The sequence below is a fragment of the Sinocyclocheilus anshuiensis genome, unplaced genomic scaffold (genome assembly GCF_001515605.1).
Source record: "Sinocyclocheilus anshuiensis isolate Anshui unplaced genomic scaffold, SAMN03320099.WGS_v1.1 scaffold227, whole genome shotgun sequence".
NCBI lineage: Eukaryota > Metazoa > Chordata > Actinopteri > Cypriniformes > Cyprinidae > Sinocyclocheilus > Sinocyclocheilus anshuiensis.
This window is the reverse complement of record NW_015549590.1, coordinates 151,495-167,976: the sequence shown is the minus strand read 5'-3', so window position 1 is coordinate 167,976 and position 16,482 is coordinate 151,495. Positions and strand designations below refer to the sequence as shown.

General features: G+C 36.7%; 1 protein-coding gene and 1 pseudogene across 1 annotated transcript in view; one reads left to right on the top strand and one right to left on the bottom strand.

Moving 5' to 3' along the window:
- LOC107658006 (uncharacterized) overlaps window positions 1-14,957 on the top strand; it is a 46,818-nt pseudogene extending 31,861 nt beyond the window's left edge.
- The window catches only part of LOC107658040 (teneurin-2-like), a 645,835-nt gene that overhangs the window by 487,465 nt on the left and 141,888 nt on the right, over window positions 1-16,482 (bottom strand). The window lies entirely within an intron of this gene.

Here is a 16,482-nt window from a genome sequence, read left to right as displayed (position 1 = left end):
GGTTAGCAGATCAATGAATGAGAGGGCAGCGTTACCAGAGTTGCCCATTTACCACACCTTGTTACAACACAGTAGGGCTATTGCAGACAGAAACAATACTGTACTACATCGATGTTTCCTGTCGGCTCAATTTTTGAGTGGACTTTGCTGTTCCGATGAGCATGAATGGTATATGAGTGGAGCGACTGAGCGGAGCGCACACACGCATAGAGCGGGATAATACGCAGAGCGTCACACCACGTGAAACTGAATCCTGAGCGGTGAACTAATTTTCGGCAGCCGGAATTTCGGTGCATCTCTAATTATTGGCGACATCAGAAATGGATATTATATAATAGATGCTCTTTTGAACATTTTAGCAATTTAAAAATATTAAAAAATGATTTTTTACACGACACCCCTGCTCTCGACAGACGGCACCCCGGTTGGGAAACACTGGAATAGATTATAGTTAGAAAATTAAAGTACTGTTAATTTAATTTGTATTTTGTTATTGTTTTTGTTTGTGCTATTGATTGTCATTAATTTATTTGTTCTTATTTTATTATTTACTATTTACTTGTCTCTTTTAGTTAAAATCAATTCAATTCTGAGTACATGTGATTCTTGGGTGGGGAGGGGGCGTGGTCCATGAGAAATAGTCCTGCCACCACAGCTGGAAAAAAAATCCTACCAAACACTGCATACATTTAATACAATTTGAAAAATGCCATTATAAAGCTAAAAAGAAAATGCCCCTGAAATCACTTTGAGTCAAATGTCACCTCATATTAGGAAGGCTAATTTTTGATCGGAATTTTTTATTATTGATCAGGTGCTCCTACATTTTTTAAATTAGGAGGACAAGCCTCTAATTACAAGAAGAAAAAACTGCTCTTAATCTGTGTGTGTGACAGGTATGGCTGTGGAATGGGGTTTGGCTGAGGAAAAATTTTCAGTCAAAAGATTTTTTTTTTTTTTGCTTTAACTCCTGTTTATGGTGCAGGGGTTTTTTTTTTTTTTTTTTTTTTTTTTAATAAAGAGACAGATTTAGCCTTAAAAGATGTATATATGAATGGAAGCTTTGAGGACATTCAGCAATCTAGTCATCCTTGGCTGAACTAGTTGAGAAATCATATGCAGAATAAAACATAGATTAGCACTGGGCTTTCGATCAAATGCTTATCCATGTTTATTTGTGCATCTTCAAACTCTAAAACAAGAGACGTTTTATTCAAATCTGGCTGCAGTCTTCGTGAATACTTTCAAATGGAAATGTAGAACTTCACTTTAAATATTTTTTTCAACAAATATACATGTTTTCAACCAGTCTAAAAACAGAGAAGAAAACAAATGCTTTGAAAAGTCTGGTACGGTCACATAAAACCAGGTCTCTTTTGAAAGAGAAAACCACAGAGACCATTTGATATAAAAAGCTAATTTTCTAATTCAGCAAATCACACTTAATTGCAAGCTTAAACGAGGACAACAGTAGAGCTCAAATTGAGGACCCATATCAATTACATCAATTATTCAATTATCAAAGTGCCCCACCGAAGACATTCGAAACCTACATCTGAATGTAAAAAGCAGATGTTTTTCTCTCTCTCGAGCAAACACAAAACAAAAAGCAGTGATATACCTGTCAGAATAATGGACGTAGCAGTGGTGGGAGGGAATAATGATGAAATTGAGCATCCTACCTTCTCAGTTAACAACCCAAAGGGGATGCTAAGATTTTTCGTAGCGGGAAAAAGCCCCTTCCTTCCCTCTTAATCACACTGACTAATTACCAAGCTAACACAGTTAGTCACGTATAATGGCAGAGCTGAGTGAATGGAGCCTCATAAGACAGCTGGACTATTGCCCTCAAGGACATGAACCGAGTTCTCTTCTCCAGACGCCATGAATACAAACCTACGCAGAGACATGCAGAGCCTATAAAGTTTGTTTGTGGGTATTTAGTATCCCATCTCGGCTAGACTGAACTCGTGAGCTTTTTTCCAGTTGAAGGTCAGGGAAGGGGTAAGCGGTCATTTGGAATGAAAATCAAGCCATCCACTCTTTCCTTTATTTTTCACTGAAGACTTGCCGCTTTTGATGTTTGCCTACAAATTCTCAATTACAAACATCAGGAAGAGAGAATCTGATCATAAAATTTCTCTAGCCATCTGCAGTAACACATAACGGGCTGTGTAAAATGGGTTTACCTGTTACATTCAAATATAGCTATCCTCTGGGTTTATAGCAGATGATGCAAGCTGACCCGTGTTAGATAACTTACTTTTCAAAGGGAACAAGATCAAAGGTAGGATCTGATCTTGTCAGCTTACACACTGTAACAAAACACCAGGATTTTCACTGTCACTGAAATTTTTATATAACTACGGTTACATAAGCCATTGTCAGGGGTGTTGCGTCCAAGCGAGGGAGGCAGTAGCACCTTAAAAAACTGGGATACGAATAAACGGCTATTCCATAGATGCAAGACTGAACTACTTGTATTTCTAAATCAACACTGTCCAAAGACGTGACGGGAGGCATTGTCTGTTCATCTACTGTATATGACTGGCTTATTAAATCCAAATGGGTGAAACCGATAGAATCAGACCAAAAAATATTGATGACTCAACCTTCACTAGACAAATTTTTGTTCAATAAAAAAAGCTGTCTAGAATGAGAACGTCCACCCCACTAATGTACCTGCAATGTACTAGCAAGCAGCAAATGGCTCATGTTGTGGTGTAGGCTAATTTAAGACAATAAACAGTAGATAAATTAAAAACAATGTCATCTAACTTAATCTGTCATCCAACACTCCCTTGGTGTTTTTAATGTTAAAAAAAAAATGAATAATTTAATATTACTTTTAAAAGATAACATTACTACCACACTAAAAAATAAACAACACTATTAAAATCTTTAGCAAATCTAAAAATGTAAATACATTTTTCATACTGTACATTATAATGTTGTAATGCCTACATTCACTGTTGCATTTAAACCAGTTGATTTTAGTGTTTTGTTTTTAATGTATTTAGACAAAACAGTATAACATTTTAAATAAGCCAATTATTGGTCACACAAATAAATAAAATAATTATTGGCATTTCCATTTAACCTCTAAACAGTGCAACCATCTTCAGTTTAGTTGCCTACCACACACCACAGAGTTCTATCTATCATACCATCTATGAAGTGAATGAATAAATGCATTGTATTCATGTTTCCTGTAAAAAATAAATAAATAAATAAATCCAAGGGACAGGAGTGGCAATCATGTGACCCAAATGCAATCCCCAGGTGAAGCTGATGTAAGGACACTCTGTGGCGAGCAAGAGCCTCTTTCTCTTGATTTAAAGGGCTCTCCATTAGCTGTCGCACCACTAGGGTGTCCGTCAGCTTGATTGCACATCAGATTCATAAAAAAGTGTGAAGTGGGCATTCCGGTGTCCCTGTGCAATAGCATCACTGGTTTCCAGAGGCATATTAGGATAGCGGTACTATTTTAGTGCGACACTCAAGCAATCTCCAAGCTCAGCTCCACAGACCTGAGAGGATTACCTGGGGAAAAGGAGGATTTCTATTTGCATGATAACTGCTGAATCTAGTCTGCTTTATTCTTTATTAGTTACAGTAAGTCCTTCTTTTATTAAATGACACCTTCAGAAAGGGCTGTGCAAAGACTGTGACGTACCCGTTGGAAGCGTAAGCCTGACATACTCTCTCACACACACACACACACACACACATGCACGCGCGCAGTCAATGTCATCTTTAATGAACTTCAGGTCATATCAAATCAACTGAGTCTCAAGTCATAAACTTTTATGATTAGTAGAAATAGATCATCCACAGCAGATGAGCTGCAGTGTTTTCTCTGCACTGTCATTTCCATGCACAGCACAGCATCTCTCATCTCACAGATCTGAGTGTGCAGCTTTCAGTGCAGAGAAAAACGAACTAAAATGTGAAAAGAGTAAAGAACACTTATGACCATTAAAATAAAGAGATCACCCAAAATGAAGCTCATGTCATTGCTGACTCACAACATTCCATTCTAGTATGTGTGTATATATATATATACACACTGTAAAGAATTGCTGTAATTTTTACAGTAAATATTTACAATAGACCACTGTATTTTGAAATTTACAGCATTACTGTATTTTGCTATGAATTGTGGGAACATGCTAAATAATTGCTGTAAATTTTACAGTAGTATCTACCATAATATACTGTGCATGTTTTTAAAGGAAGAATGTTTTTGCATTTTCCTATATATTCTGGGAACATGATTATGCAGTAAATGCTACAGGAGATCATGTATTCATATATTCTTTTTTTTATATATATATAGAAGAAAACTGTTGCACAAGTTTTGAAATCCAGTTTTGGTACTCAGTCAACTGTAATAAATATAGCCTTTTTAACGAATTATTTACACCATTTTTACTCTCACATATGATTATATAATGTACGCATCTATTAGTTTAAAACTGTTTGCTTTAAAAACACACGTGATTAGGCAACTACATCGGCATAGCGCATGCGTGTGATGTCATTTCGTCTTCAGCAGCGGACATCTTGGGATTTGGCACGCTTCAATTTTTTTGCGCTCAACTCCTGCACGCTACGATATAGAAGTTGGCAACACTGCGGTTACTAGAGAAGAGGACATCAAAAGAGTGAGAGTGAGCGTATTTACTAATCATCAAAAACAGGGGACATCAAAAGAGCGAGGTGAGTGTATTTACTAATTCATGCCTCCATTAAAACGTGAAATCCTGGTACATCCAGTAATTCTTTTACCAGTCATTAAGATCTTTCATTGTGTAACTGTTATTTTTATTTTGTGACGTTTCAAAAGGGATAAATATCTGTTCAATTCTATGCTACGGAATTTGCTTTTTGAGTCCAAAGTTACGATTAACTTTAACGTTAGCTGGGTAACTAACTTTTTTTTGTTCATCTTGAAAGTGTGACCTGTCTGCCATATTACGTTACTATTACATTTTCGATAGCTATTCAGTATAAAATAAGTTTGGATTGTTGGTAGTAGTCACGTAAACTTTAAAACAATGCAATTACATTAATAAAATGTAAATTGTGTAGGTTTTATGTAACTCAGTAACGTTAGTGGTTCACTCGACTGCCAAGCCATTAACTAATTAGCACGTGTTTGTTCGATGGAGTTGCTGTAATTTTTTTTTTTTAAGTTTTAGCTTTGTTAATATCACTTATAAGGGTGCATGTAGTCATATTAGTACTTTAGTTGTTCATTAGAAAGTACATTGGAAATTGCTGTGCACATGCTTTACTGCTACTTTGTGTTACTGAACATGTGGCTTGTCTGTGATTGTGTTACACCACTGTATTTAAGGTATGTCCAGTTTAGAGGAGATAAAACTCGCCACCTGCACTTCGTTACTTGGTCTCTCTGATGAAACCCTTCAAAAATTGATCCATGGGCTTACTGCTATTGGTGTTGAAACAAAAGCTGACCTAAACTATGTGAAAGAAGGCGACCTCGTGGAATACCTCAGGCCTATCCAATTTCGAAAACTACTAAATGCATGGAAAAATGAAGGTATTTTATAGAAAACGTAATACTATTTGTTACTGATGTATATTTGAAAAATATTGTTAAATGTTCCATGTTCAAACTTCACTTTTTGTTAATATATTGGTTATTTGTGTTAGAACGAGCCAGCTGCTCGACTTCCCAGCGCTCATCACATCAAGTTCTTTCTGATACATCAAGCCCAGGATCAGAGAGTTCTTCAAGTTCTACACCATCTAGTTCTTCTGCTTGCTCTTCAGCATCTTGTTCCTGGGCTGAAACATTTAAGGTGCCTTGGGAAGTCATGTCTTCTGGAATTAAATTGGCCATTGCAAATAAAAAAAAAACATCACCAGCTGATCGAAGGCAGCTAGTAAGGATGTTAGTAGATAATATGCGAAAACATGAAGTCAACCCATCAAAGGCACAGTGTCAGACTGTAGTGCAGAACATTGTTAAACAGTACCCGGACAGCTTTGCTGATGTTCTGGCTGATGGAACAAAAATAGGTAGTGGCTATGCCTCTTTGCTCTTGCAAGTTAAAACCCGTGTTGAACATGTAAACAGAAACAACACATTAGCTCGTCAGAGAAAAGAACGACTACGATCATCGTGCAGAACCCCAAGTCAAAGCTCAAGAAGGCCGGCTGATCAATATGGTGGTGTCAGTTGGCAGCCAGAGGAGCTTCCTGCAGGAGAAAATTATGACACTCTAGAAGAGAAGCGCAAGCAAATGGTACTGCTTCATTCTACTGAAGGAATGTCTGGTGCCATTAGAGGAGAACTTCACAAGATGATGGAGCTCACATATTACCGTCAACGCCGTGATATAAACGCCACTCCACCGTACCGAGAACCGTGGATTTTCACTGGTATCGGTACCGAATACTGAAATTTTGGTACCGTGACAACACTACCGTGATATAAACGCCACTCTACCTCCGCCACTATCTGAACTAAAGAACTCATGGCCGCCTTACCTGTTTTGTCTTAAGGGTATTTTTTTACATTTTCATTTGCTTACTGGCATCACACTGCTCCAAAGAGTCATGGAGAGCATTGAAGGGAAAGGGAAGAGGATTCTAAGATTTTTTTCAAGAAAGGCCAACAAACCGTGAGGTGCATGCTGTTCTGTCGAAGTATCGAGAGGGAAATTCTCTGGTCCTGTGCATCCTGCAACTCTTAATGGCCCATTTTAAAGAGAGAACAGAATCCCTTCTAATTGAAGCTGATGTAAGTAATATCATTTTGATTTTTAATGTCTTAAGTTTAACTGGTAATGCAAAATATTTGTATTTATTTTTTAGGTAGCAGCAACTGCAGCCGACATGGAAAGAAATGGATTACCGGATTCACCCGCACTGATCTTTCAAGGTAATGTGTCTTACTTTGTCTCTATTATACACACTGTTCTTTGCTTTCTATTTCTATTATATTTATATTTTTGCCACCTCTGTTCATGTATTCTACTTCACAGTTCTATTCTCACTCCTATATTCCTTCCATTTGTTATTGTCTCTGAACCACTCTCTCTCATTAGTAACCATGGTCTTCATTATCTTTTAGTTTATAGTATCATAGTATCAGTGTCTTTATTAGTTAACATGAACTACCCATAAACCATGCTTTTACAACACTTATTAATCTATGTCCTTCTGTATTTCTTTTACAGGTGAATCTATGACCCCAAGCAAGTGGATGTTGTCAGTCGAAAGTGAAGTTGTCTTTGGCCCATGTTCAGAGGCATTTGTTGAGGGCCTGGCAGCATTGTTTGTGACCTATTACAAATTAAAACTTGCTTATCAGGATGAAGCTGCATGCACCCTCGAATTTATTCAAAGGTATGTCAGAGCATAAACTCTTACTGAATATTTATTGTAGACATCCAAATTTCCATTACTTGTTTTAGGTTTACAGGTTTGGATGGCTTATCAGGATTAGATGTTTTTTGGAAAAGTTTTCAAACAGCAAAAAAATGCTGACTGCACACTGAATTGAGTACATACAACCAAAGTCCAGCAAAAATATTTTATAAAAAAATCTATTACAAAATATGCAAACAAATGTAAAACTATTTTCTTTTCAAAATACAATTAACTTGGTCAGTGAAACTATTGAAAATATTTTCTTTGGCCCTAACTGTTCAATAAATTAAATAATAAGGAAAATGTGATTTAAAATGACACTTAAATTAATTATATTCTTTGATTATATGCCGGTTTTTTTTTTTTTAAATCTGATGTTGTTGTTTTTTTTCACAGAGGAACTGTGGGCATTAACCCGCAAACTGGATCAAAAGTTGCTGGAAAGAGAGACAAGAAAATGAAAGTAATGAACCCACATGTATGCACACTGCTGCGGAAGCTAATGGACTTTGAATGCCATTTAAAAAAAAATAATAATAATTAAAAAAAAGTGTTCCAATGGAATAGTTATTGTACATGCAATGTCTTGCCCCTTCATGGATTTGGCAATTTAAAGGTAGGCACAGTTCAGACCCTTTCTTTTGTGTTTATTTAAACTTTGAGTTTATGAATGAAGTTCAGTCCCACTGTAGGGATGTTTTTTTTTTTCCAAGGCTAAAGCTATATATTTATTTATTTATTTTCCATGCACTTACAATGAATCAGGACTGGATCTTTTCAAGCTTCAAAAAGATGCAAACACACTATGAATTGTCATAATATTTATCTATACAATCAATGCACTATACTCTAAGACTTTTAAAGTCATATGATACACAATTTTATTGGAGGAACAAAAGAAAATTTAAGTCATTATTCACTGAAAATTTAACTATCTACATTGTAAAAAAATGGCTGTGATTTTAACAGTAAACGACTGTAAAAATGCTACAGTAAAAACCTATTAATTGATTAACGGTAAGTTCCCCTATTATATACAGAGAAAACCAGTATTGGACATTACAATAGTATAGTTTTTGGAAGTTGTTTTTTTGTTTAAATAACTATGTTTCTTTTTAGTTTTTTTCTTATCAGTTGTGTACATTAGGGTTGTATGTTTCATCTAATGTTGTTAAATTAATATTTATTGCATTATTTCAGTTTCATGTGTGTAACCATAATGGTGTTTAGTGTTACCATAATTATTTTAAGGTAAAATTCTGCAGCTGCCAGTTTTTACCGTAAATTTTACGTTTTGTTTTTTTTTTTACAGTGTACTCTACCTCTCCCTGGATTGTTCAGGAGAGTTTACCGGAGAAGAGTGATGTCAGATTCATGAACAAACCATTCTTTTCAATCAGATCTTTAATGAAACAGCTAATTCAGTTTACAAAACTGGTTGGAATGATTCGGTCATGAAGAGGACTGATCCAATTCTCAAGTTCAACTCAGTGACTCTGATCCCGAGTAAATAAATAAAAAAACAAACAAACTTTAATTATGGTCTGTTCTTCACAGACCAAAAGCTTTCTTGTGCACTGTAAAAAAAATGTTGTAGAGATTGGTGTAGAGACTCTGAAATTGCTAGTGAATTTAATAAACTAAAAATAATCATCAAGTAATACATTTTCAAATTTGCAAACTTTGAAACTACTTCAAAATTTAATTAAATTTATTTATTAATTACTATTTTTTATATAATTAATAAATACATTTATTAATTGAATCCAATGTGTTAATTGTGGTTTCTTTGTCATGATTTGTGAAATTTTAGTTGTCAATAATAATTTTTAACTTCAGTGAGCTGTTAACCATAGCAACACTGAGTGTGGCCTGGAATATATTTTACAAGTCACATCGACCACTTTTATGATGTTTTATGGTGCTGTTCCATCCTTTGTGAACCTTTAAAAAAAGATTCAGTTGCTATTCACTGTAATTTTAATTTCTGAGTCGACCATACCTTGAAATGCTATTATGTTGATTTATAAAATCATAATGTTGAAACACTGATCTCATTTAGACATTGGGGGGCTAACGGTTTAAAGACCCATAGATTAAATTACGCCGTTCTTGTCTTCTCTCCTAAACTCATTCCACAGGAGACCTTAGCTGGAGGAGATGTTTTCCTCTTCAGAGAAGCTCCATGCGGCCCCGGTCTACACCAAGGAAAAAATGAAGCAAATAAATAAGAAGAAAATCGAATCCTTTCAGCCCTCACAGAAGTGCAAATCAATGAATCAGCAAAATAAACTCTCTCTGGAGATAAACAAACAGAGAAGGCCAGAGAAGACTAGCTGGTCTCATAAAGTTCATTGGGTCCAATGACCATAAACGCAGCCAACTATTCAGTCTCACAACATCCACAGTAACAAGCATAGCATCTCCAATAACAAATACACCTCGATGCACAGAGGCCTATTAAATCTGGACCCTAAAATGGCCTGACTTAAATAGACGGCTGACTCCAGGGTTATACATTCTCTAGCGTCCTGATACAACAAATACTGGTGATCCATGGTGAACAATATGCATGAAGAAGTGCAGGTGAATGCATAAATGAAATGATTGGTGGGTTATGCAGAGACTGAAAGCCTGGTTTCAAAAAAAAAAATCTGGAGACCGGCAAACACTCTCAAAGATCTTTGCCCGGAAACAGTAAATCTATTACAAGAAAATTCATTTTGGCATCTTAATTTCTATTATCTCAAAATAATTAAATGGCACTTTTTCCTAAATAATTCTGTAACCTCCACAAAGTTGTCAGTTGTAATTGGATTTTATAGCAGAAGTAGCAGATTGTCTCCAGGCAGAGAATTAGGCCCAGAACTACTTCTTGGCTGATGGTTTTGTCTTTATTAGTCTAATTCATTTGGATTGTTTTCAAACATGGCTGACTCATTTTTTGACAAGGTGTAATTAATTACTATGCAAATGGTTTCAAGCAACACCCTCTCACGAACAGGCGGCGTCTCCGTCTAGGTTTTGGAATGTCATCAGAAAAACTACAAAATTAATAAAAGAAAAAAAAAAAAGCTTTGCTCAAGCGTAGGCAATCATGTGGAGAACTTGACTTCACAATGACATTTCTCCAAGAGATAAAAGAGCAATAATAGGCCACAAGGCTGCAACACCTGCTGGTCCAGGTGCAAAGCCATGTGTTTTTAAGACTTCATATTGAAAAGTCTCCATCTCTGTGTTCTCTCAGGAAAATATAATTTAAATGTAATTCAGTCAGAAATTATGTCCCATATACACAAACACACATACAATTTGGAATAATAAAATTTGTAATGTTTTTGAAAAAAAAAAGTATCTTATGCTGGCCATTTATTTAATGAACTAATACAGTAAAAACAGTAATATGGTGAAATATTATTACAATCTATAATGACTGATTTGCATACATTTTCAGGATTATTACTCCAGTCTTCAGTGTCACAAGATCCTTCAGAAATCATTCTAATGTGTTGATTTGGCGCTTTGTCATTACAGGCATAGATTACATGTTAAAATATATTAAAAAAAAAAAAAAGATTATATTATTACATTATTACATTTTTGTAAATATTACAATATTACTGTTTTTACTGCATTTTAATCAAATAAATGCAGCCTTGGTGAGCATAAGAGATGAACAAATCTTAATTATTTTAAACGTTTGAAGTCATATACTGTATGTAACCAAGTAGGTGACAAGAGACATTTATTTATGTTCATAACATTTCCAAATAATTGTTAAAACAACAAAAATCCTGTTTAAAAACTCAAAAAATCTAAATAAATTACACATTTAATTGTATACATCTAATTATACACAAAAATAACAGGGTTGAATTTGGTTCTGAGAAAAGCTTTGTTTGCTAATTAGTTTGATATTTTGTTACCACAATGAATTTCACTCATATTTTTAAGCGTGACATTACTGTTTGAATATTTCTTGAGGCCACTGTTTACAAGCAAGCACGTACTCACTAAAGATACTCCATACTGACAACACTCATACAGGAGAACTCTTTATTTTAAGGCTTGAGGATCTTTGCAAAAAATAAAATAATCAATTGCAGTCACTAAGATTGTGAGGGATTTCACAACCATCCTCACCTATTTATAGTGTCTGATGCTCCGTGAACCATGAAATTAATAAATAGCACGCTTGGTAATTGCTTGGAAACCAAGTGCCGAGGAAAAGACTGCTATGAAATCAATGGCATCAGTTGCGGTTTCTAATAAGTTGTCACATCATTCTCGTTGACCTTCATGCAATTAAACAGAAGGAAGGTTTTTGATTGGTGGACGGCCTGAAATAACGGAGAAGGAATAAAAATGCAGTGGCATGGACGTGGCCTCAGCAGATAGGATCTCATAGTCCGCACTCACAAAGATCACTCGGCACATTTCAATGGGGCCTAGAGAGAGAGCATCAAAATCAAATAGCCACTCTCAAAGAAGCTGAGGGCAGAGCGGTTAGCATGAGAAAAATATCAGCCTCAAATAAGTCGACATCATCAGTCCTCCCGAGGCAGAAGTGAAAGGAGAAGGACATTGCCTTATTGAAACCAACGATGTGGCGTTACTCTTTGCCTCCGGGTAAAAAAAAGCACTCCGTTAAGATGAATTCAATCGCCGAAAGCTTATCCTTCACATTTATAAACTGGAGAGTACAAAAGTCTGTCAGTGAATGACAGTGAATGTGTTGTTATCCTAATGATTGCTTGGAGAAAGGGCAGACGGGGACGGCAAGGAGACTTAGACATTGTGAAGAAAAGAGGAACAGAAATCCACTTGGCTTTTCCAGGTGAACGATCCAAGACGAGGGAATGAGAGAAGAGCGGGCGAGTGTAATAACCAGAGAGCCAGAGGTCCTGCCGTGAGTGATGAGCAGCTCATTGGATGCCTACGGAGGTCAATGGGGTCGCCGTGCTCACATCGGAAGGACATTGATGTGTTCCTCGACTGTATCCGCAACCGTAACGAAAGACAAAATCAAAGTCAAAGGACAAAATCAAAAAACGAACGCACAAGTTCAAAATGTCACGGATAAAGCAATGCCGCGCAATAAACATACACACGAGAGAATCCCCACATTGCATCACTGAAGGGTGTCGATTTAGTTTGAAGTGTTCGCAGCTACAATGCCCTTTTTAGCTCTGAGCTCTTCACACACTTGACTCTGTTAAGTAAGAATCCCTATGGAAATCTGCCGACATGCCATCCTTTTTGACTTGCCAGTGCAAATGGTAAAACAGTCGATTCATTTTGCTGGTATTTAAAGGGTTGTTATTCACTCATTTCTATCTCACACCCCTTTGACAGTCATTGCATTGTGTAGCAAAGCTGGAAGGGATCAAACAGCATTTTGAAATGTGTCATGTTGTTTCAACATTACAAAGGAAATTCGCACAAGCTCTTCAATGCATGGAGTCTTATTAAAAATCACTCTCAACATCGTAACTCTGTGGGAGTTCAAGTAAAAAAAAAAAAAATTAACACCTAGTGCTTTTTATACGACCCACTGCCGAAATGCACAACAGGGACTGAATTTTCAGGTCTACCTCCTGGAATTCTGTATAGATAGGTGAACAATAACACCTTGAAACTTGAAGTAAACTTTAAAAAAAATTAAAAAAAAAGTTGTATGTGTGATCTGAAAAAAAGAGTACAAGTAGACAAAAAGGCTTAGTCCAGATACAAAGACTTTGAGGAGTGTCAAAAGCAAACTTTTCTCTTTGAGGAAGGCCCTATACTGTAAATCCTTGACAAATATATCCAATCCATTCTGCTTTGCATGTTTGTTTGCATACTAAGCAGCTGCTAAACACTGGAAGAGCTGGTGGGAGTCTAGTATTATTGATTCAATACTGCCTCACCTGTTCATAAGCAGAACTGCAGACTGTCCTCTACACCTGAAGCAGACAGAGTTCAGAGAGAAATCACATCTTTATTGGTTGATATTTGTCAGTTATCAGAATCTATCAACAAAATTCATCAAAAAGGTGCAAATTAAGATTACATTTCTAATAAAAAATGTTTTTGATGCTTTTTAACAGCACAGCATATCTCTCTCTGAATATTACATATGTGGTTTTTGATGAATAAGGAGTAGCCAGCAGAATGATGCCAGTCAGTCATTCTAGTTTTCACTATCCTCACTTTCTCCTTTCAACCTATGCCAGGATTTTACTTTCACTGACAACACAGAATACAGTGAGAAAATTAAAAACCACAGTGAATTAAATAAAAAAATTAAGTAGCTGGGCTCCACAGCGTCGTTTGTGTGTGTGTGCGTGTGTGTCAACAATAATGACATTTATTTTTAAGGTCATAAAATAACTTCATATCTTTAAACGCGATATAAAATCAAAATGAAAATGCATAAAATAAGATAAAATGTCACAATATGCCATAAACCTCTAAAGCTCCCAATCAGATGAACTCTGATGGCATTTTATCAATATTCCAGTCCAAACAAACCCATCTATGCTAAACCAGACAGGTCAATAATAATAATGTACCTATAGTGAAAGATAGCACCTCCACTCTCGCCCCAAAGAGCCTCCCAGTATAAGGAATGACTCTTTCCTTTGGTGATATAGCATTATGGGAGTGTTTGACAGGGCCTCTCTGCCAATGGCAGTACTGGGCCAGTGTGTAATATCTCACATGAAAATGAAAAACATGACTCCATTACTACAGAGAGCCTGAAATTTATGAAAAATTACAAGTGCATACCTTTTAGACTTACCTTTAATATGAAATGAGACACTATGATTATGTAAGTGTACATTTAACACTGGTAAAAAAAATACACAATACACAATACACAAACTAATACACAAGCATGCAAATCCATTACCAGAAAGCAAATGTGCAAGCAGCAATATTTCTAGCTTTTTTAAAGCTAATAATAATAATAATATTAATAATAATAATAAATATGTAAGAAATAATTGACAACGGGCTGTTGAATTATTAGAAACTAATGCACACCTGCGGTGGTAATGCATTTTTTAAATGCACTCTATCATTCAAAAGTTTCTTATGATATATAACTAAAATTCTCTTACAAGTAGAGGCCAATTCACACCGCACCGACAAACGCCAACAAACTAGTCTGTCAGAGTTTGTTGGATCAGTGTGTTACCCTGTTGGTGTTGGTTGGAGTTTGTTTTCACCCGACTGAACATGCCTAATCGGCATTTGTTGGGTCGTGTCTGAGCAGTGTGAAATGATTTTCCAACAAACGACAACAAACTCTGAAGTAATCTGATGTGGCCACGAACCGTTGCCATGACGATGCACATATTTCACTCAAAGCAAGCTTCAACCACGGCCTCTTTCGGGGGTTTTTTCGCCGTCTTTCAGGCGAAGAATGACACGCAAAGACATTAGTAACAGTAAAATTTTGATTGTGGCTACAGGATCATCCATTTGTTCCCCAGTCAGACTTCCCCGATGTTACACCATCTACACCGGACGCGAGCGGCGCAACGCAACGCGATAATCAGTGACGCTGTCTACACTGGATGCAGCGCGATGCGACAACTGTTGCGTCCGGTGTAGACACGGTGTTACTTGACTCTCTTTGACTCGAAGTTTATTGGTGTTTGTTGGGGCAGTGTGAACATGACAGTTATTTTTCATAAAATTCTAAATCCAACAGCCAACTTGAGCCAACATGTTTGTTGGTGTTTGTTGGCGTTTGTCTGTGCGATGTGAATTGGCCTTAGATTGTCTGTTAAACATGAATCCAGTACATGAATAACATCTTGTAGCCAGGCAATGTCTGGAGCAAATATATTGCACACTGTAAAGTACAACTTTTCACAGTGTCCATTTGTCCGAGTAATTTTGCAATCATGCTTGGTTATTATTTGGAACAAATGCATTCCCCATGGCGGATAAACCACAACAACCTTGGAGTCAACAGAGTACAAAAAAATTCCAAAAACCAACAAGGTACATGCCACAACAATTTCATCCATTCTTCTTGGAAAACAGCTCCACAAATTTCTAGAAGGGAAATAATGTGAGGGTGGGGAAAAGCATATGGCAGTCACATCAAAAAGAATAAAAGTACCGGTGTTGAAATCCTGCCATGGTATGTTTGGCTCTGCCTCATTCTGGCAGGCCACTCTTCATCTTCCTGGGTGTAAAGTCCTGGATTAGACTGGCGTGGTGGACAGTTCCATGTTCATTCTCCTGGCTTCGGAATTAGACGCCCCCTTCTCTGCCATCCAAACAATAAACAAGACATCGCCTGCTGTTTGGAATAATCTCTTTTGGGCAAATATCAGGAGTCCTAGCAAACACGACTACCCAATGTAAATGCTGTTGATCCAGAATTTGCTTTACGGGGTGTTTTTCAGGACTTCAGACGGTGGGAGACATCCCTCAGGAGCAGCAATGGTTATAGAGGAGATTAGATTGCTATCAGTCTGGATGAGAGCCGCACACTGAGGTTTCCACAGTTGCAGATGATGGTGACAACAGAGAAACAAATCTGTGTTACTGCACGAGATCAGATTACCCTTTGCTGATCTTGTTTTCTGGATGAAATCTCAAGATTCCCATGTGTCAGAACATGGAAGCTTAAAGAGGTAACTACTGAGTCATCACGACCACAAAAAAAGGCACAAATGCACCATGTCTTTAGACATTGAAACATGCTCTTCTAAGTTGTATTACTTCATGTTCTTAAAGGGTTAGTTCACCCAAAAATGAAAATTCTGTCATTAATTACTCACCCTCATGTCATTTCAAACCCATAAGACCTTCGTTCATCTTCGGAACACAAATTAAGATATTGTTCGTTCAGATCAAATCACAACAACGTAGGAAACAGATCCGGCGTGACGCAGCTGACACAGAACAGCATACGCTGTTTACGTCCAGCTGATACTCTCCAAAATGGCGCTACAGGGTGATGTGGAGGAGACAAATTGTTGAATAAAGTTGTTGTTTTTTTTTCTTTTGTGCACAAAAAGTATTCTCGTAGCTTCGTAAAATTACGGTTGAACCCCTGATGTCACATGG